At 40.9% G+C, this 22,084-nt stretch overlaps 1 long non-coding RNA gene and 8 other non-coding genes across 12 annotated transcripts; all 9 read right to left on the bottom strand.

Annotated features, from left to right (window-relative positions):
• Positions 1–4,153: 4,153 nt before the first annotated feature.
• TRNAE-CUC (transfer RNA glutamic acid (anticodon CUC)) lies at positions 4,154–4,225 on the bottom strand. The gene has a single exon. It is a non-coding gene; the product is annotated as a tRNA-Glu (tRNA).
• A 2,354-nt stretch (positions 4,226–6,579) lies between these two features.
• LOC149634599 (uncharacterized) lies at positions 6,580–9,941 on the bottom strand. Of its 4 annotated transcripts, XR_016373606.1 has the most exons (4): positions 9,816–9,830; positions 9,502–9,638; positions 8,184–9,359; positions 6,580–8,116 (listed from the first exon to the last, which is right to left on the bottom strand). It is a non-coding gene; the product is annotated as an uncharacterized LOC149634599 (long non-coding RNA). The 4 variants fall into 4 exon arrangements; XR_016373605.1 differs by having other exon boundaries at positions 9,502–9,941; XR_016373607.1 differs by having other exon boundaries at positions 8,184–9,336; positions 9,502–9,941.
• Positions 9,942–10,293: 352 nt separating this feature from the next.
• TRNAE-UUC (transfer RNA glutamic acid (anticodon UUC)) lies at positions 10,294–10,365 on the bottom strand. Its single transcript has one exon. It is a non-coding gene; the product is annotated as a tRNA-Glu (tRNA).
• A 79-nt stretch (positions 10,366–10,444) lies between these two features.
• TRNAE-CUC (transfer RNA glutamic acid (anticodon CUC)) lies at positions 10,445–10,516 on the bottom strand. The gene has a single exon. It is a non-coding gene; the product is annotated as a tRNA-Glu (tRNA).
• Positions 10,517–11,630: 1,114 nt separating this feature from the next.
• On the bottom strand, positions 11,631–11,702 carry TRNAE-CUC (transfer RNA glutamic acid (anticodon CUC)). The gene has a single exon. It is a non-coding gene; the product is annotated as a tRNA-Glu (tRNA).
• Positions 11,703–12,954: 1,252 nt separating this feature from the next.
• TRNAE-CUC (transfer RNA glutamic acid (anticodon CUC)) lies at positions 12,955–13,026 on the bottom strand. Its single transcript has one exon. It is a non-coding gene; the product is annotated as a tRNA-Glu (tRNA).
• Positions 13,027–13,550: 524 nt separating this feature from the next.
• Positions 13,551–13,622, bottom strand: TRNAE-UUC (transfer RNA glutamic acid (anticodon UUC)). Its single transcript has one exon. It is a non-coding gene; the product is annotated as a tRNA-Glu (tRNA).
• Positions 13,623–15,479: 1,857 nt separating this feature from the next.
• Positions 15,480–15,551, bottom strand: TRNAE-UUC (transfer RNA glutamic acid (anticodon UUC)). The gene has a single exon. It is a non-coding gene; the product is annotated as a tRNA-Glu (tRNA).
• An 819-nt stretch (positions 15,552–16,370) lies between these two features.
• Positions 16,371–16,442, bottom strand: TRNAE-UUC (transfer RNA glutamic acid (anticodon UUC)). The gene has a single exon. It is a non-coding gene; the product is annotated as a tRNA-Glu (tRNA).
• Between the last annotated feature and the right edge of the window lie 5,642 nt (positions 16,443–22,084).

Genomic DNA, 22,084 nt, shown 5'->3' with positions numbered 1-22,084 from the left:
AACGGATCGACCCAGTCTGAAGAAGTCGGTGAGAAAGCCATTAACTTTGATAGTGGTACTGCTGCTGGTGAGAAAAATCTCCATCCATTTCAGAAACACGGGGCCAAAACCAAACGAGGCAAGTGTGCGAAGCAGAAAAGTCCAGTCCACACAATCAAACGCTTTTGTCAGGTCCATCTTCAATAGTATACCGGGCTGGTTTTTCAGATTAAGAAGGACATCACATCGCTCACGTACCGAGTCGTCGTGGACACGTCGCGCCCACGAATAGCGCCCGTTTGACAAGGTCAAATGACGGACGGCGCGATCAACGAGAGTCGAGAGGCAAACACCTTCGCAATGAGCTTTCGATCCGTATTTAATAGCGTAATCGGCCTCCAATTACGAAGAAGCGACGGGTTCCCCTCCTTCGGCAATAAAACCACCATACCCTGCGTCATGGACCGGGGTAGCCGACCCGTGGTATGGATTGCCATCAAAAGGCGCAACAATTCGTCCTTAATCAGTGGTAACAAGAACCGCCAAAACCGAACGGTGAGCCCATCCGTGCCAGGGCTACGACCAACGGCCATCGCGCGTAAGGCGGCGGTAAGGTCGGGCCACGTAACAGGGCCGTCACACAGATCCCTGTCGTCAGGTGTCAAACGGTCCTTGACGAAGGACGTAAAGTGATCCGTAACGGAATCATCGCTCGGAGCCCGTCGGTAGAGATCACTAAAATAGCGGAAGACTTCGCCCCGCACGCGGAGGCTATCGTCGAGGGTGGTACCGTCATCCAACTGAAGATGTTTCAGGCTCCGCCTGGATTGGCAGTGCCGTTCTAAACTAAGAAAGTACCCGGAAGGTTGTTCCCCCAAATCCTGCCACGCCAAATTTAAACGGACAACCGCACCCTGCAACTCACGTAAGTCATAGTCCCGTAAAGCAGTCTGAACGTCAAACAATTCCTTCTCGAGATGATCCGCGGGAGTCTGTATTAACTGGTCCGAGAGAGACGCGAACCAAGAGGCCAACTTCGCACGTGTCTGCCGCTGATCTCTGGCACGCGATTTACCATAAAAAATAGCATAGTCACGTAGTCGAGTCTTTAAATTTTCATACCAAAGGAAAATGTCATCGCGACATTCCGGCGTAGACCGACTGCGAGCGATGACGCGCTGTACGGCCGTCGCGAAAACGGCTTCGTCAAGTAAGGAGTCATTAAAAACCAAGTCCCCGGACCGCGAATGACGCCCTCGAAATCCATGTGAGTGATGACCATGGCATGATCGGAAATAGGACAAGGTCGGATAAGGGAACGACGGACATTATGGGAGTCAAAATTACGAACAAAAATGTAGTCAATGCGAGAACGAATAAATTTACCAAATACGAAACCCGAGCGCGTAAATTCACAATTACTAGCATGTGTAAGTCGGTAAGTGTCAATCAAACTTAGGCTATCCTTAAAAACTTGAACGTTAGTAGGCCGAAAACCAGAGGACCCCACCCCCGAGGGCGAACGATCCAGGTGGCCACTGCAAATATCATTTAAATCCCCTGCAAACACGACTCTACCGTCCGGGAAAGAATTTCTGATATCTCCAAAAAACTGAACCCGATCACCCTCGGCGTTGGGGGCGTAAACATTAAAAAAATACGTTCTTACATCAAATAACTCGGTAGTAACCAATAAAGCCCGACCGGAAATTATTTGAGTAACATTCAAGATACGTATAGCCAATTTTGGAGTAAACAAGATAGCGACCCCCCCAAAGCCACTCACAAGATCATGAGAGAAAAACAATTGACCAAAAAATAACAATTTAAAGGCAGCGACATGCGATGCATCCCAATGCGTTTCTTGTAAAAAAACAATGTCCATGTCCTTAATGAATTCGACTAATAAAGCCATCTTACCCACGCCTCGTAAACCATGAACATTTAAAGTAGATATTTTGACAACCATGCACCCTACTTTGTCTGTGAAGGGTCCGGCGGCTTATTCGGAGTAAACCCACGAGCGTTGGCCAGATTCGGATTCTGTTTCCTCAGGAACTGGGGACTTTTCTGCGACAAGTCAGAGGTGGAACCAAGAGAATGTTTAGTTCCCCGATTGCCTCCCTCCACTGACTCAAAAGGGTTAACTTCCGCATCGGGGTCACCGTCGACGAGCATATCCTCACTAGAACTGAGATTCTGGCCATGATGGCCAGAAATGGCAACGGCGACGTTAGGAATCTCCGCATCAGCAACTCCATCGGACATGCGAGCAGGGGGCAAGACTTTCCCATCGCGGAAAGGAGAGACTTCGGACTGGAGCACGACATCGCGTTCAAAACCGATAGCTACCTGACCCAACTTCTCTGGGCAGTCACGGGCAAGATGACCGTGTGTCTCACACCGACGACAAACATTACGCGGACAACTTTTGTAAATGTGACCTTCAGCGAGACACCCGTTACAAACCCGATTTTGCGCCTCATGGCGAACGCGATAAAAGGTTTCGCGCCCGGGAACATCCGCGATTTTCAAGCCGTACGGAAGTTATGAATCCCCCTTGGGCAAAACCACGCGTACGCAACGCTCGTCAAGATACAATCCATCAAATTTACGCCAAACGACCTCCCCCTTGATTTCGCAACCAAGGGAGACCAATTTCGCAACCACGGCATCATCGGACACGAATTCAGGCAAACCATCTATTTTAATAATTACGGATCTCGAGACGATTGATTCAGCAGGACACAGGACGTCCATGATTTCCACCCCAGCTTTGACACACTCTTCAGCATCTTCCTCCGACAAAAACGTAATAAAGTAACCTCCAGTACCAGGAACCACAGAAGAAATGGCATCAAGACCAAATGAGTTTTTAACGGTAGCAACAACAACAGCAGTGGTTTGCACCATACAAACAACGAAGACGCTTCGTCGAAGCGCCTCCATGATGGAGGACTCCCGAAGGAAACCCTCGAGACCGAGGCTTCGCGGGCGAAAGCCGAAGTCCGTACAGTGAAAAACAGCAAACAAAATACGCCGCAAAAAAACCGACTAACAAGGCGGAGAAAGGACCGCCGAAAAAGGAAACCGTAAAACGCAACAAACACGGAGAGCGAAAAGAAACAACCGCACTCCGCGAAAGTTAGCAACGATCTCTGAAAGCCAGGTATCCTACCCACTAGACCATATCTGACTTGCTCAACCAAGTCTTAATTCTATTCATAAACCGTTAAGTCTATTCTTCAAAAGCAGTACAAAAGCACTCGCTCCGATACCGGAAATCGAAGCCTGGCCTTCTGGGTGAAAGCCAGATATCCTAGCCACTAGACCATATCGGACTTGCTTAACCAAGTCTTAATTCTAATCATAAACCTATATCCTTAAGTCTATTCTTGAAAAGCGGTACAAAAGCATTCGCTCCGATACCGGGAATCGTACTCTAGCCTTCTGGGTGAGAGCCAGATATCCTAGCCACTCGACCATATCGGACTGGTTGGAACAACCCTAAATATTATTCCTAAAAATGTGTCTTAAGTTTATTCTTCAAAAGCGGTACAAATGCAGTCGCTCCGATACCGGTAATCGAACCCGGGCCTTCTGGGTGAAAGCCAGATATCCCAGCCACTAGACCATATCGCACTTGCTTAACCAAGTCTTAACTCTCTTCATAAACCTATATCCTTAAGTCTATTCTTGAAAAGCGGTACAAAAGCACTCGCTCCGATACCGGGAATCGTACTCTACCTTTCTGGGTGAGAGCCAGATATCCTAGCCACTCGACCATATCGGACTGGTTGGAACAACCCTAAATATTATTCCTATAAATGTGTCTTTAAGTTTATTCTTCAAAAGCGGTACAAAAGCACTCGCTCCGATACCGGGAATCGAACCCGGGCGTTCTGGGTGAAAGCCAGGTATCCTACCCACTAGACCATATCTGACTTGCTCAACCAAGTCTTAATTCTATTCATAGACCTATATCGTTAAGTCTATTCTTGAAAAGCGGTACAAAAGCACTCGCTCCGATACCGGGAATCGTACCCGGGCCTTCTGGCTGAAAGCCAGATATCCTAGCCACTAGACCATATCGCACTCGCTTAACCAAGTCTTAATTCTATTCATGAACCGATATCCTTAAGTGTTTTCTTGAAAAGCGGTACAAAAGCACTCGCTCCGATACGGGGAATCGAACCCGGGCCTTCTGGGTGAGAGCCAGATATCCTAGCCACTAGACCATATCGGACTGGTTTGAGCAACCCTAGATATAATTCCTATAAATGTGTCTTTAAATTTATTCTTTAAAATCTGTACAAAGCACAGTCTCCGATACCGGGAATCGAACCCAGGCCTTTTGGGTGAAAAAGCCAGGTATCCTACCCACTAGACCATATCTGCCTTGCTCAACCAAGTCTTAATTCTATTCATAAACCTATATCGTTAAGTCTATTCTTGAAAAGCGGTACAAAAGCACTCGCTCCGATACCGGGAATCGAACCCGGGCCTTCTGGGTGAAAGCCAGATATCCTAGCCACTAGACCATAACGCACATGCTTAACCAAGTCTTAATTCTATTCATAAACCTATATCCTTAAGTCTATTCTTGAAGAGAGGTACAAAACACTCGCTCCGATACCGGGAATCGAATCCTGGCCTTCTTGGTGAAAGCCAGATATCCTAGCCACTAGACCATTTTGGACTTGCTTGATCAAGTCTTAATTATATTCATAGACCTATATCCTTAAGTCTATTCTTTAAATGCGGTACAAAAGCACTCGCTCCGATACCGGGAATCGTACTCTACCTTTCTGGGTGAGAGCCAGATATCCTAGCCACTCGACCATATCGGACTGGTTGGAACAACCCTAAATATTATTATAAAAAAACGTCTTGGTTTGGACCAAGGCCGAAAAAACAAACGATATGTGTGAGGTTTATCATTTGACTGAAGTTTCAGATATTGCAATTGTTTTAGTTATTTTTATCTATTTAATCCTTAATCAGTATTAAATTCAATCAACTGATTTTACTGTTAATCGATCCATTCCCTCTAAATTAATTGAAAAAATTACATATCTACGCTTTTTCAAGAACAATTACATTTTCCGAAAACATTTTATCATGAAATTAATTATTTTGAAGGGAGTACGTATTGAGGTGTCAATATAGAATATTTGAAATATTCTACTGACTTTCTTAAAAGAGCAGGTGAACTTTGACATAATTCGAAAGGAAAATGTAAATATTTAATAGTGGATTCCAAACAAGGGTGTTGCACTAATTTATACATTTAATTTCGTATAACGAAATGCTACATTTCTATTGTCGCCTCTATGAAGAAAAGATTGCACTGCAATTTCCCTCTCCGTGCTTTAGAATTTCTTGGTCATAATTCAGTCTTCATTTGAAACGTCACCACCCCTTTCTACATTGTTGGCGCTACTTGTACACCGGTTACGTATTACGTGTAATCCTTTTAGTACGCATAAAGACCATTTCGGAAAACACACAGGGGCGAGGCCACCATTGGGGTATTCTCCCTCACACCAAGGGTCACCGCCAGACTGTGCCAAAGTTCACTACAGGCAAGAGGCTAGTCAAATCTCACTGCCTCTAGCGGTGCTTCTAGGCAAGAGAGAGAGAAGACCTCAATGGTGGTATCACCCCTGTGTTTTAATTATCTGTATGTAATTTCCAAAATGGTCCACTCACTTACAAATGTACACCGATTACACTGAGTTATCGGTCCTTCAGGCGCTAGCGAGTGTCAGGCCACAACCATAATCATTCATGTACACGAATGTTTTATAGTTTTAGGTTATTAATGTTGGCGGGCAAGTCCGGAGAGTCATGTACCGTTCACTAATGTGAAAAGGTCTCGAACTATATGATAATATTGGCTGAGTGTGTTGCGACGGCTCAGATGACCCATACACTGGAACCACTGGTGATTGTAAAACTGTATATATTGGGAATATGAAGGAATTGGGGGGGGGAGTTACATCAAAAGCGCATACATTAAAATAAAATAATAAATTTTTTGTGTGCTACAGAGTGCCACCTACTCAAAGAAACCACACACGATAAACGTTGATGCTTTGTCTTATGAGGACGACATTAGTTTATAAATAAGTTTGAGCAAAATAAGTTATTTATCATAATTTCTTGAACATCAGTCTTCTCAGAAACTTACTACAGATTTAAACTTTTTTGCTGCAAAGTTCAAAATTTGTCAAGCCAGCCTTAATTAAAACTATGACCGTCAATGTGCTTTCAAGTTAGTAATCATCGACACGAAATCCCTTCAAAATAATTAATTTCATGATAAAATGTTTTCGGAAAATGTAATTGTTCTTGAAAAAGCGTAGATATGTAATTTTTTCAATTAATTTAGAGGGAATGGATCGATTAACAGTAAAATCAGTTGATTGAATTTAATACTGATTAAGGATTAAATAGATAAAAATAACTAAAACAATTGCAATATCTGAAACTTCAGTCAAATGATAAACCTCACACATATCGTTTGTTTTTTCGGCCTTGGTCCAAACCAAGACGTTTTTTTATAATATCTGTCACTTCAGTCTTAATGTAATTAAAATTTGAATAATTTTATTTTTGCTTTACCGTCAAACATTTGGGGTTGATCTATTTCTAATTGCTTAAAGAAGTACTTAATTATCGTTAATTACATTTAACTTATATCCAATAACATTGATTTTGATATCCATATAATGTTGTACCATAAGTCTATTATGGGGACCTTACATAATAGACTTATGGTTGTACTTTATTTATGAAAGAAGTTTAAAAACGACGGTATTTGAAATATGGAAGAAAAATATTTGTTTCGTAACACTGTATACACATACAGTATTGTCGAGATCAGACAACAGCATTGAATGTTGCCAGATTAAATTGTTGCTGGTGATTTTACGAACTATGTTAATGATATATTAAAATTTAAATGGAAAAGTTACATTTTGACACATTCCTAACCCTAAAATTTTGTATTTGGAGCCTATTAAATGCATTATAGTGATAATGTAATTAATTTTAGTGTTAAATAGGAAAACGTTTAGGCTGAAAGAACTCGCGTAGTTTAATCTTATTTTCTTATTTCAGTTAAAGGTTATCTATAGTTACCCAAAAAACCTGTTGTTTTCGATTAATTTCACGTTAAATATGGTTATTAAGTTGAAATTAACGGCTTATCTTCTTTTATTAGTGTTATTGCAGTTTATTATACGAGTTTGAATAAGAAATTCTCCTAAATTGCAAACTTTAGAGGAGTGCCTGTTTGACTCTTGCGGAACAATCACTATTTTGCCCCAAAACTTTTAAATATCGCGCCTTTTCAATGGCTCTCTTTTAAAAATGGGAAAAATGCTTTTAAATGACAATTTAATTAATCGTAAGAATTCAACAGGAAAATGGAGGCTGGGTGAAAGATAAGTGTAGTTTTAATTTTAATTTGTTAGTCTAATTATAAGGTATCTATGAATTTACCCAAAACATTCGTGTTTTGGGCTAATTTCACATTAATTATAGTTAAGTTTAATTTAACGGCTTATCTTGTTTATCTAGCGTGGATTTTGTTTATAAAACAAGTTTCAATAAAATATTAACTTTAATTGCAATCACCCTAAAATTTTAATGTATGCGCTTCTGATGTATTTTAACGATCATTTAAATTAATTTGAAAGTGAAATAGGAAACTACTGTGGCTGTACGAAAAACTTGTGATGTTTTAATCTTAATTTGAGCGTGGTTCTCGTGAGAGTGGATTAAGCTTAAAATTTATTTGAATTTTTTACCCTAATTGCAATGTTTAGTGCAGTTTAATATTTTTTCCGCAAATTAATTTTTTAACCCAAAACTATTGAATTTCGCGGCAATTATTGTACTTTAAAATAGTTTAAATTAACTTAAGTGTCAAATAGAAAATATTCGACTTTACCAATGGCTCGGGTAGTTTTAATCAAAATTAAAGAGTTTATTTAAAAGTTATTTGAGCCTTTATCCAAAAAATGTATATTTTGGTTTAATTTCACGTTAATTATGTTTAATTAACGTAGGACTGTGTTTTGGCACTATACATTTAGTGTTATAAAATGAGTTTAAATGTATACTTCACCTTTTGCACAATATGCCTTTGGCATCGGTGCTAGGGCGTGAGCCCCGCCTCATCAACAATACTTCACCTTAATTGCAATTTTTAGTGGAGTTTTAGATTCTCATTTTACGCTAAAGTTTTGAATTTCGCGCCTATTAAGGTACTTTGAAGATAATTTAAATTAGCTTATGTGTGGGGCTTTACCAACGGCTTGGGTAGATACAATCTTAATCAAGAACATCATTTAAGAGTTATCTGAGTTTTCATCCAAAAAAATGTATATTTTAGTTTAATTTTACCTTAATTACAGTTAATTACGTTGAAATTAACTTGTCGTCAGTGCTCATTAAGCTTATAAAATGTCTTTTAAAAAATAATTCACCTTAACTCTAATGTTTAGAGGAGTTTTTGATTATTTCCAACAAATTGCGTTAAATTTTTATCATATCCTGAGCTAGGTTTGTGGTAACATAAAGATTATCTATACAATATGTTAATGAATGATGTTATTCTATAGTTTAGCTTTAATATCAGTAATTAAATCAAATACCTTTACAATTCATAGCAATTTAAACCAATAAACAAACGGCAATGTGGACTGTGGAAATAGAAAACAACGTAACCCTCCGTTTCTAACGTGGTTAGGTTGAGAGAATCTGGGTTGTAAACATGAAAATTATTTGACTAATTAAATTATATAACGACACTGTCCTCCTGGATTAACCAGCACAACTGTTTCTTATGAATTAAACAATCCACTGTTAGTAACAAGTAGTTTATAAAATGATAACGTAACATCACTGTATGACTGATTCAATAGGATCAAAATTGTTTTAACGAATAATCTGGTCCTCTACATTGGTTTAGTTTCAGGAATTATACCACACACATTGACAATTAGTAGCATTTTAGTGAGATTAACAAATAATGAAACCGTTTATACCAGTCCTCAAATGAGAATGTTGACTTAACAGCGCTAACATTAACACCACTCTTTTAACTGCCGAAGGGAAAACAAATTGGAAATTTTGTCATCTTTCCTGTAATATTTTGAAGTCGAATTCTTCACAGGGTGAAAACACTACCGTTGATTTCTAAACCATAATAATTTGGATATATATGCCATTTTTTACTGTCATAGATACAGTATTAAGTTACAAGAAGCGTAAAACCTTGGCCCTAGGGTTGGGATTTGTAGCATGAATCGAAGCAGACTACGTATTTTGTAATTCCAAACAGAGCTGGAAATTAGCTTTCTTATAATCTTTAAAAGGAAAGACACTATAAACACTATAAACACTATATAACATAGAGTAACTAAAATACAACTTAAGCCTTGGCCGTAAAGAACGTCGAAAAGCTTACTTTAAATGATATAAAAACCTCTATTAACCGTAATTATTTACCTGAATTACTTTTCTAGACGAAAATTCGACCTGATAACGACGTATTTCTTATTAAGGGTGCTACAGTTAATTAGAAAATACATATAAAGGTGCTCAAGCTCGGACGAAATACAAAAGTAATTTGCTGGAGTCTACTGCTAAGAAATTAGGAAAATCAGCAAGTAAGCCAACATTTACAATTAGTCAACGTAACTTGTTAGCACCCACAAACCTAGGACCTTCTAGTTGTCAACGAGAACGAAATGAAGAAAATAGGTTTAAGCGCGCTATAAGGTTAGGCTGACATCTGACCCAAAAGTAATTTTTTGACTTACTATCTTAATTAGTTAAATTACAAAAATTAGAATTCATTAATTAAAAATCGAAACCCGTAAGTTTCCCGTTTAATAAATGCTTGTTAATTTAGAAGTATTCCGAAAACTAACTTCGCTATACTTTTTCCGTATGGCCTATGACCATTTCGTTAAAAAACGAAAATTTTTTAATGCTTTTTCTATGGGACGCTAACCCTAAAAGGTGTGACTTTTTCTTTAACATTACGGAAGGGTGTCATGTCATATCTACAAGGGCCTACCGGCCCTGTAGAATTCCTATAAATGTGTCTTTAAGTTTATTCTTCAAAAGCGGTACAAAAGCACTCGCTCCGATACCGGGAATCGAACCCGGGCGTTCTGGGTGAAAGCCAGGTATCCTACCCACTAGACCATATCTGACTTGCTCAACTAAGTCTTAATTCTATTCATAAACCTATATCGTTAAGTCTATTCTTGAAAAGCGGTACAAAAGCACTCGCTCCGATACCGGGAATCGAACCCGGGCCTTCTGGGTGAAAGCCAGACATCCTAGCCACTAGACCATATCGCACTCGCTTAACCAAGTCTTAATTCTATTCATGAACCGATATCCTTAAGTGTATTCTTGAAAAGCGGTACAAAAGCACTCGCTCCGATACCGGGAATCGAACCCGGGCCTTCTGGGTGAGAGCCAGATATCCTAGCCACTAGACCATATCGGACTGGTTTGAGCAACCCTAGATATAATTTCTATAAATGTGTCTTTAAATTTATTCTTTAAAATCTTTACAAAGCACAGTCTCCGATACCGGGAACAGAACCCGGGCCTTTTGGGTGAATGCCAGGTATCCTACCCACTAGACCATATCTGACTTGCTCAACCAAGTCTTAATTCAATTCATAAACCTATATCCTTAAGTCTATTCTTGAAAAGCGGTACAAAAGCACTCGCTCCGATACCGGGAATCGAACCCGGGCCTTCTGGGTGAATGCCAGATATCCCAGCCACTAGACCATATCGCACTTGCTTAACCAAGTCTTAATTCTATTCATAAACCTATATCCTTAAGTCTATTCTTGAAGAGCGGTACAAAAGCACGTGCTCCGATACCGGTCCTTCTGGGTGAGAGCTAGATATCCTAGTCACTAGACCATATCGGACTGGTTTGAGCAACCCTAGGTATTATTCCTATAAATGTGTCTTTAAATTTATTCTTTAAACCGGTACAAAGCAGAGTCTCCGATACCGGGAATCGAACCCGGGCCTTTTGGGTGAAAGCCAATTATCCTACCCACTAGACCATATCTGACTTGCTCAACCAAGTCTTAATTCTATTCATAAACCTATATCCTTAAGTCTATTCTATAAAAGCGGTACCAAAGCACTTGCTCCGATACCGGGAATCGTACTCTAGCCTTCTGGGTGAGAGCCAGATATCCTAGCCACTCGACCAAATCGGACTGGTTTGAGCAACCCTAGATATTATTCCTATAAATGTGTCTTTAAATTTATTCTTTAAAAGCTGTACAAAGCACAGTCTCCGATACCGGGAATCGAACCCGGGCCTTTTGGGTGAAAGCCAGGTATCCTACCCACTAGACCATATCTGACACTGATCAACCAAGTCTTAATTCTATTCATAAACCGTTAAGTCTATTCTTCAAAAGCGGTACAAAAGCACTCGATCCGATACCGGGAATCGAACCCGGGCCTTCTGGGAGAAAGCCAGATATCCTAGCCACTAGACCATATCTCACTCGCTTAACCAAGTCTTAATTCTATTGATGAACCGATATCCTTAAGTGTATTCTTGAAAAGCGGTACAAAAGCACTGGCTCCGATACCGGGAATCGAACCCGGGCCTTCTGGGTGAGAGCCAGATATCCTAGCCACTAGACCATATCGCACTTGCTTAACCAAGTCTTAATTCTATTCATAAACCTATATCCTTAAGTCTATTCTTGAAAAGCGGTACAAAAGCACTCGCTCCGATACCGGGAATCGAACCCGCGCCTTCTGGGTGAAAGCCCAGATATCCTAGCCACTAGACCATAACGCACTTGCTAAACCAAGTCTTAATTCTATTCATAAACCTATATCCTTAAGTCTATTCTTGAAGAGCGGTACAAAACACTCGCTCCGATACCGGGAATCGAATCCTGGCCTTCTGGGTGAAAGCCAGATATCCCAGCCACTAGACCATATCGCACTTGCTTAACCAAGACTTAATTCTATTCATAAACCTATATCCTTAAATCTATTCTTGAAGAGCGGTACAAAAGCACGTGCTCCGATACCGGTCCTTCTGGGTGAGAGCCAGATATCCTAGTCACTAGACCATATCGGACTGGTTTGAGCCACCCTAGGTATTATTCCTATAAATGTGTCTTTAAATTTATTCTTTAAAAGCGGTACAAAGCAGAGTCTCCGATACCGGGAATCGAACCCGGGCCTTTTGGGTGAAAGCCAATTATCCTACCCACTAGACCATATCTGACTTGCTCAACCAAGTCTTAATTCTATTCATAAACCTATATCCTTAAGTCTATTCTTGAAGAGCGGTACAAAACACTCTCTCCGATACCGGGAATCGAATCCTGGCCTTCTGGGTGAAAGCCAGATATCCCAGCCACTAGACCATATCGCACTTGCTTAACCAAGACTTAATTCTATTCATAAACCTATATCCTTAAATCTATTCTTGAAGAGCGGTACAAAAGCACGTGCTCCGATACCGGTCCTTCTGGGTGAGAGCCAGATATCCTAGCCACTCGACCAAATCGGACTGGTTTGAGCAACCCTAGATATTATTCCTATAAATGTGTCTTTAAATTTATTCTTTAAAAGCTGTACAAAGCACAGTCTCCGATACCGGGAATCGAACCCGGGCCTTTTGGGTGAAAGCCAGGTATCCTACCCACTAGACCATATCTGACATGCTCAACCAAGTCTTAATTCTATTCATAAACCGTTAAGTCTATTCTTCAAAAGCGGTACAAAAGCACTCGATCCGATACCGGGAATCGAACCCGGGCCTTCTGGGAGAAAGCCAGATATCCTAGCCACCAGACCATATCTCACTCGCTTAACCAAGTCTTAATTCTATTCATGAACCGATATCCTTAAGTGTATTCTTGAAAAGCGGTACAAAAGCACTCGCTCCGATACCGGGAATCGAACCCGGGCCTTCTGGGTGAGAGCCAGATATCCTAGCCACTAGACCATATCGCACTTGCTTAACCAAGTCTTAATTCTAATCATAAACCTATATCCTTAAGTCTATTCTTGAAAAGCGGTACAAAAGCATTCGCTCCGATACCGGGAATCGTACTCTAGCCTTCTGGGTGAGAGCCAGATATCCTAGCCACTCGACCATATCGGACTGGTTGGAACAACCCTAAATATTATTCCTAAAAATGTGTCTTAAGTTTATTCTTCAAAAGCGGTACAAATGCAGTCGCTCCGATACCGGTAATCGAACCCGGGCCTTCTGGGTGAAAGCCAGGTATCCTACCCACTAGACCATATCTGACATGCTCAACCAAGTCTTAATTCTATTCATAAACCGTTAAGTCTATTCTTCAAAAGCGGTACAAAAGCACTCGCTCCGATACCGGGAATCGAACCCGGGCCTTCTGGGAGAAATCCAGATATCCTAGCCACTAGACCATATCGGACTTGCTTAACCAAGTCTTAATTCTATTCTTAAACCTATATCCTTAAGTCTATTTTTGAAATGCTTTACAAAACACTCGCTCCGATACCGGGAATCGAACCCTGGCCTTCTGGGTGAAAGCCAGATATCCTAGCCACTAGACCATATCGGACTGGTTGGAACAACCTAAAATATTATTCCTATAAATGTGTCTTTAAGTTTATTCTTTAAAAGCGGTACAAAAGCACTCGCTCCGATACCGGGAATCGAACCCTGGCCTTCTGGTTGAAAGCAAAATATCCTAGCCACTAGACCATATCGGACTTGCTTAACCAAGTGTTAATTCTATCCATAAACCTATGTCCTTAAGTCTATTTTTGAAATGCTTTACAAAACACTCGCTCCGATACCGGGAATCGAATCCTGGCCTTCTGGGTGAGAGCCAGATATCCTACCCACTCGACCATATCGGACTGGTTGGAACAACCCTAAATATTATTCCTATAAATGTGTCTTTAAGTTTATTCTTTAAAAGCGGTAAAAAAGCACTCGCTCCGATACCGGGAATCGAACCCGGGCGTTCTGGGTGAAAGCCAGATATCCTAGCCACTAGACCATTTTGGACTTGCTTGACCAAGTCTTAATTATATTCATAGACCTATATCCTTAAGTCTATTCTTTAAATGCGGTACAAAAGCACTCGCTCCGATACCGGGAATCGTACTCTCGCCTTCTGGGTGAGAGCCAGATATCCTAGCCACTAGACCATATCGGACTGGTTTGAGCAACCCTAGATATTATTCCTATAAATGTGTCTTTAAATTTATTCTTTAAAAGCTGTACAAAGCACAGTCTCCGATACCGGGAATCGACACGGGCCTTTTGGGTGAAAGCCAGGTATCCTACGCACTAGACCATATCTGACTTGCTCAACCAAGTCTTAATTCAATTCATAAACCTATATCCTTAAGTCTATTCTTCAAAAGCGGTACAAAAGCACTCGCTCCGATACCGGGAATAACCCGGGCCTTCTGGGTGAATGCCAGATATCCCAGCCACTAGACCATATCGCACTTGCTTAACCAAGTCTTAATTCTATTCATAAACCTATATCCTTAAGTCTATTCTTGAAGAGCGGTACAAAAGCACGTGCTCCGATACCGGTCCTTCTGGGTGAGAGCCAGATATCCTAGTCACTAGACCATATCGGACTGGTTTGAGCAACCCTAGGTATTATTCCTATAAATGTGTCTTTAAATTTATTCTTTAAAAGCGGTACAAAGCAGAGTCTCCGATACCGGGAATCGAACCCGGGCCTTTTGGGTGAAAGCGAATTATCCCACCCACTAGACCATATCTGACTTGCTCAACCAAGTCTTAATTCTATTCATAAACCTATATCCTTAAGTCTATTCTTGAAGAGCGGTACAAAAGCACGTGCTCCGATACCGGTCCTTCTGGGTGAGAGCCAGATATCCTAGTCACTAGACCATATCGGACTGGTTTGAGCAACCCTAGGTATTATTCCTATAAATGTGTCTTTAAATTTATTCTTTAAAAGCGGTACAAAGCAGAGTCTCCGATACCGGGAATCGAACCCGGGCCTTTTGGGTGAAAGCCAATTATCCTACCCACTAGACCATATCTGACTTGCTCAACCAAGTCTTAATTCTATTCATAAACCTATATCCTTAAGTCTATTCTATAAAAGCGGTACCAAAGCACTCGCTCCGATACCGGGAATCGTACTCTAGCCTTCTGGGTGAGAGCCAGATATCCTAGCCACTCGACCAAATCGGACTGGTTTGAGCAACCCTAGATATTATTCCTATAAATGTGTCTTTAAGTTTATTCTTCAAAAGCGGTACAAAAGCACTCGCTCCGATACCGGGAATCGAACCCGGGCCTTCTGGGAGAAAGCCAGATATCCTAGCCACTATACCATATCGGACTTGCTTAACCAAGTCTTAATTCTATTCATAAACCTATATCCTTAAGTCTATTTTAGAAATGCTTTACAAAACACTCGCTCCGATACCGGGAATCGAACCCTGGCCTTCTGGGTGAAAGCCAGATATCCTAGCCACTAGACCATATCGGACTTGCTTAACCAAGTCTTAATTCTATTCATAAACCTATGTCCTTAAGTCTATTTTTGAAATGGTTTACAAAACACTCGCTCCGATACCGGGAATCGAACCCTGGCCTTCTGGGTGAAAGCGAAATATCCTAGCCACTAGACCATATCGGACTGGTTGGAACAACCCTAAATATTATTCCTATAAATGTGTCTTTAAGTTTATTCTTTAAAAGCGGTAAAAAAGCACTCGCTCCGATACCGGGAATCGAACCCGGGCCTTCAGGGTGAAAGCCAGATATCCCAGCCACTAGACCATATCTTACTTGCTCAACCAAGTCTTAATTCAATTCATAAACCTATATCCTTAAGTCTATTCTCGAAGAGCGGTACAAAAGCACTCGCTCCGATACCGGGAATCGAACCCGGGCCTTCTGGGTGAATGACAGATATCCCAGCCACTAGACCATATCGCACTTGCTTAACCAAGTCTTAATTCTCTTCATAAACCTATATCCTTAAGTCTATTCTTGAAAAGCGGTACAAAAGCTCTCGCTCCGATACCGGGAATCGTACTCTTGCCTTCTGGGTGAGAGAAAGATATCCTAGCCACTCGACCATATCGGACTTGCTTAACCAAGTCTTAATTCTATTCATAAACCTATATCCTTAAGTCTATTCTTGAAGAGCGGTACAAAAGCACGCGCTCCGATACCGGTCCTTCTGGGTGAGAGCCAGATATCCTAGCCACTAGACCATATCGAACTTGCTTAATCAAGTCTTAATTATATTCATAAACCTATATCCTTAAGTCTATTTTTGAAATGCTTTACAAAACACTCGCTCCGATACCGGGAATCGAACCCTGGCCTTCTGGGTGAAAGCCAGATATCCTAGCCACTAGACCATATCGGACTTGCTTAACCAAGTCTTAATTCTATTAATCAAAAATGTCTTGATTAGAATCAAGACCTAAAAAGTATCGATAAGACTGAGGTTATCACTTGTCTGAAGGATCAGATATTAATTTTTCTTTTTAATTGAAACTTAAATGCATGCTTAAGAAAAAACAACGTTCCATTACCGTTTTCCGTTGAAATAAATAATTTTACTTTTAATCAATTTCAAAAATTTACTTATCTCGGCTTTTCGACCACAATTCCATTCCCCGAAAACATTTTATCATTACATTAATTACTTTTGGGAGAGTACGTGTATGGTTTTGCATTTTGAAAGGTTCCTAAAGACGTTACATCCCCATTCGTGACCGGCACGCTTCGCAGTGGAACATTTTAATTATTCTAAAACCAATGGCGCCAAATTCAATAGGGACAGTAAGATTTTTACTCGCGGTTTTGCAAAATGATGTAATATCAAGTGTACTTTAGTCAACCGTCGTATTGTTCTTTCTCATAGTTCAGGGCATGATCAGTGTTACTGCCCAATTTCTCTCTCTAGTTTCTAACAATGGTTAGAGACTATTTGATATGGCACGGACAACATTTGTAAATTCTTAGTAGCACAAAAGGAAAAAAATCCAATTTTTTTATATTTTGGTTTGAATTAAATAAACTCATGATAGTAGTTATAACGAACAGAAAGTCAAGGGAATGGCACCGGTAATGAGCAGCAAAAAGAGAGGAATGTTTGCTTCAAGTTAGCAGAGGGACATGGTAGTGAAAATGGTAATCTAGAATTTTGTTCGTTCAAACCTTAATATATCATGAAAAATTCAAGTGAGGAGGCGGCACTACCATGAAAGATTGATTTTGGCAGATAACAGCGAAAAATTTATGTTCTACACACACTCGGACTATGGGAGAGTTTCAAGGCCGAGGTCGTACATGATGAAATTTCAACTCCAGTTTACATCAGTTCTCCCTAGTCGTACTAGTAGCAGGTTAAGCTATAGTTTGCTCAGGTCCTGTTAGTCTCGAAAGGGTTATATAGTGCTTGAAACTTTTAAAAGGTTCTTGTCATGGCTAAACAGACCGCTATTACAGTTTTTTATTGTTTTATAGGCTATTTTGACACGTTATCTCCCAAAAGTAATTAATGTACTGATAAAATGTTTTCGGGGAATGGAATTGTGGTCGAAAAGCCGAGATAAGTAAATTTTTGAAATTGATTACCAGTAAAATTATTTATTTCAACGGAAAACGGTAATGGAACGTTGTTTTTTCTTAAGCATGCATTTAAGTTTCAATTAAAAAGAAAAATTAATATCTGATCCTTCAGACAAGTGATAACCTCAGTCTTATCGATACTTTTTAGGTCTTGATTCTAATCAAGACATTTTTGATTAATATCTGTTCCTTCAGTCTTCATTTTAATTAAGAATGTTAAGAAACTGTTTTACATTTTCAAAATCTGCACAAGCACCCACAAGTACCTACAAGCACCCACAATTACCTACAAGCACCCACAAGTACCCACAAACAACCACAAGTACCCACAAGCACCTACAAGCACCCACAAGCAACCACAAGCACCCACAAGTACCTACAAGCACCCACAAGTACCTACAAGCACCCACAAGTACCTACAAGCACCCACAAGTACCTACAAGCACCCACAAGTACCCATAAGTACCTATAAGTACCTATAAGCACCCACAAGTACCCACAAGCACCCACAAACACCCACAAGTACCCACAAGTACCTACAAGCATCCACAAGTACCTAGAAGCACCCACAAGTACCTAGAAGCACCCACAGGCACCCACAAGTACCTAGAAGCACCCACAAGCACCCACAAGTACCTACAAGCACCCACAAGTACCTACAAGCACCTACAAGTACCTACAAGCACCCACAAGTACCTACAAGCACCCACAAGCACCCACAAGTACCTACAAGCACCCACAAGTACCTACAAGCACCCACAAGTACCAACAAGTACCTACAAGCACCCACAAGTACCTACATGCACCCACAAGTACCTACAAGCACCCACAATTACTTACAAGCACCCACAAGTACCTACAAGCACCCACAAGTACCTACAAGCACTTACAAGTACCTAAAAGCACCCACAAGTACCTAAAAGCACCCACAAGTACCTACAAGCACCCACAAGTACCTAAAAGCACCCACAAGTACCTAAAAGCACCCACAAGTACCTAAACGCACCCACAAGTACCTAAAAGCACCCACAAGTACCTAAAAGCACCCACTAGTACCTACAAGCACCCACTAGTACCTACAAGCACCCACTAGTACCTACAAGCACCCACTAGTACCTACAAGCACCCACAAGTACCAACAAGCATCCATAAGTACCAACAAGCATCCACAAGTACCTACAAGCACCCACAAGTACCTACAAGCACCCACAAGTACCTACAAGCACCCACAAGTACCAACAAGCACCCACAAGTACCTACAAGCACCCACAAGTACCTACATGCACCCACAAGTACCTAAAAGCACCCACAAGTACCTAAAAGCACCCACTAGTACCTACAAGCACCCACTAGTACCTACAAGCACCCACTAGTACCTACAAGCACCCACAAGTACCTACAAGCACCCACAAGTACCTACAAGCACCCACAAGTACCTACATGCACCCACAAGTACCTACAAGCACCCACAAGTACCTACAAGCACCCACAAGTACCTACAAGCATCCATAAATACTTACAAGCATCCATAAATACCTACAAGCATCCATAAATACCTACAAGCACCCACAAGTACCTACAAGCGCCCACAAGTACTTACAAGCTTCCATAAGTACCTACAAGCATCCATAAGTACCTACAAGCATCCATAAGTACCTACAAGCATCCATAAGTACCTACAAGCACCCACAAGTACCTACAAGCATCCACAAGTACCTACAAGCACCCACAAGTACCTACAAGCACCCACAAGTACCAACAAGCACCCACAAGTACCTACAAGCACCCACAAGTACCTACATGCACCCACAAGTACCTAAAAGCACCCACAAGTACCTAAAAGCACCCACTAGTACCTACAAGCACCCACTAGTACCTACAAGCACCCACTAGTACCTACAAGCACCCACAAGTACCTACAAGCACCCACAAGTACCTACAAGCACCCACAAGTACCTACATGCACCCACAAGTACCTACAAGCACCCACAAGTACCTACAAGCACCCACAAGTACCTACAAGCATCCATAAATACCTACAAGCATCCATAAATACCTACAAGCATCCATAAATACCTACAAGCATCCATAAATACCTACAAGCACCCACAAGTACCTACAAGCGCCCACAAGTACTTACAAGCTTCCATAAGTACCTACAAGCATCCATAAGTACCTACAAGCATCCATAAATACCTACAAGCACCCACAAGTACCTACAAGCACCCACAAGCACCCACAAGTACCTACAAGCATCCATAAATACCTACAAGCATCCATAAATACCTACAAGCATCCATAAATACCTACAAGCACCCACAAGTACCTACAAGCGCCCACAAGTACTTACAAGCTTCCATAAGTACCTACAAGCATCCATAAGTACCTACAAGCATCCATAAGTACCTACAAGCACCCACAAGTACCTACAAGCGCCCACAAGCACCCACAAGTACCTACAAGCATCCATAAATACCTACAAGCACCCACAAGTACCTACAAGCACCCACAAGTACCTACAAGCACCAACTAGCACCTACAAGCACCCACAAGTACCTACAAGCACCTACAAGTACCTACAAGCACCAACTAGTACCTACATGCACCCACAAGTACCTACAAGCACCAACTAGTACCTACAAGCACCCACAAGTACCTACAAGCACCTACAAGCACCCACAAGTACCTACAAGCATCCATAAATACCTACAAGCACCCACAAGTACCTACAAGCACCTACAAGCACCCACAAGTACCTACAAGCATCCATAAATACCTACAAGCACCCACAAGTACCTACAAGCACCCACAAGTACCTACAAGCACCAACTAGCACCTACAAGCACCCACAAGTACCTACAAGCACCTACAAGTACCTACAAGCACCAACTAGTACCTACATGCACCCACAAGTACCTACAAGCACCAACTAGTACCTACAAGCACCCACAAGTACCTACAAGCACCTACAAGCACCGACAAGTACCTACAAGCATCCATAAATACCTACAAGCACCCACAAGTACCTACAAGCACCTACAAGCACCCACAAGTACCTACAAGCATCCATAAATACCTACAAGCACCCACAAGTACCTACAAGCATCCATAAATACCTAGAAGCATCCATAAAAACCTACAAGTACCCACAAGTACCAAAGGCAGTTGGTTACATAATTTATTAGTGTGGGGGACCTTTTCCAACTTAACTTGTTAGCTCACACAAAGCTAGGTCCCCTTGTTTTTCAACCACCACGAAATATGAACCAAATAGCTTTAAAAGTGCTAACATCATAATTTGACTCTTTACACTGCTTAAATATCGCAGATTTTAATGGTTTTGAAAATTTAAATTTAAACATACTTAGACTTAATTATAGTCAATGAAAATTGCTTAGCGCCACGTTAAGTGTTGTACCTTCCATTTAAAACCGTTTTCAAGTTTAACAAACGTATAGTTTTTCTAAAATCGGAGTAACCGGAATGTTTTTTTCTTAAAATTTCCCATGATATTTCTATGGGAAAAATTCCTGTTTTTCATAAAAAGGTGTGAAAAATTTTATGGAAATGAAAACCACCCTTAGCAACTTTATTTTTTATAAAATTAACTAATTAATGGATCTCTTTGAAATTTTAACCACATATTGTGGGCCAGAATTGTAGTTCTGTGGAATTTTTTCAAAACTGTTAATGCAATACAAAAAAATCTACATCCAAACAAAAAACCCTCCTTATACATTAAGAGCAGTATGAAGTCATATCTAAGAGAGCTACCGCTCTCTCAGAATTCATAAACCTATGTCCTTAAGTCTATTTTTGAAATGCTTTACAAAACACTCGCTCCGATACCGGGAATCGAACCCTGGCCTTCTGGGTGAAAGCAAAATATCCTAGCCACTAGACCATATCGGACTTGCTTAACCAAGTCTTAATTCTATTCATAAACCTATGTCCTTGAGTCTATTTTTGAAATGCTTTACAAAACACTCGCTCCGATACCGGGAATCGAACCCGGGCCTTCTGGGTGAAAGCCAGATAACCCAGCCACTAGACCATATCGGACTTGCTTAACCAAGTCTTAATTCTATTCATAAACCTATATCCTTAAGTCTATTTTTGAAATGCTTTACAAAACACTCGCTCCGATACCGGGAATCGAACCCTGGCCTTCTGGGTGAAAGCCAGATATCCTATTCACTAGACCATATCAGACTTGCTTAACCAAGTCTTAATTCTATTCATAAATCTATGTCCTTAAGTCTATTTTTGAAATGCTTTACAAAACACTCGCTCCGATACCGGGAATCGAACCCTGGCCTTCTGGGTGAAGGCCAGATATCCTAGCCACTAGACCATATCGAACTTGCTTAACCAAGTCTTAATTCTATTCATAAACCTATATCCTTAAGTAGCCACTAGACCATATCGGAC

The sequence above is a fragment of the Phalangium opilio genome, unplaced genomic scaffold (genome assembly GCF_054372755.1).
Source record: "Phalangium opilio isolate 3A_F unplaced genomic scaffold, DU_Popi_V2 ptg000098l_1, whole genome shotgun sequence".
Taxonomy (NCBI): domain Eukaryota; kingdom Metazoa; phylum Arthropoda; class Arachnida; order Opiliones; family Phalangiidae; genus Phalangium; species Phalangium opilio.
This window is presented reverse-complemented; position numbering and strand designations above follow the sequence as displayed.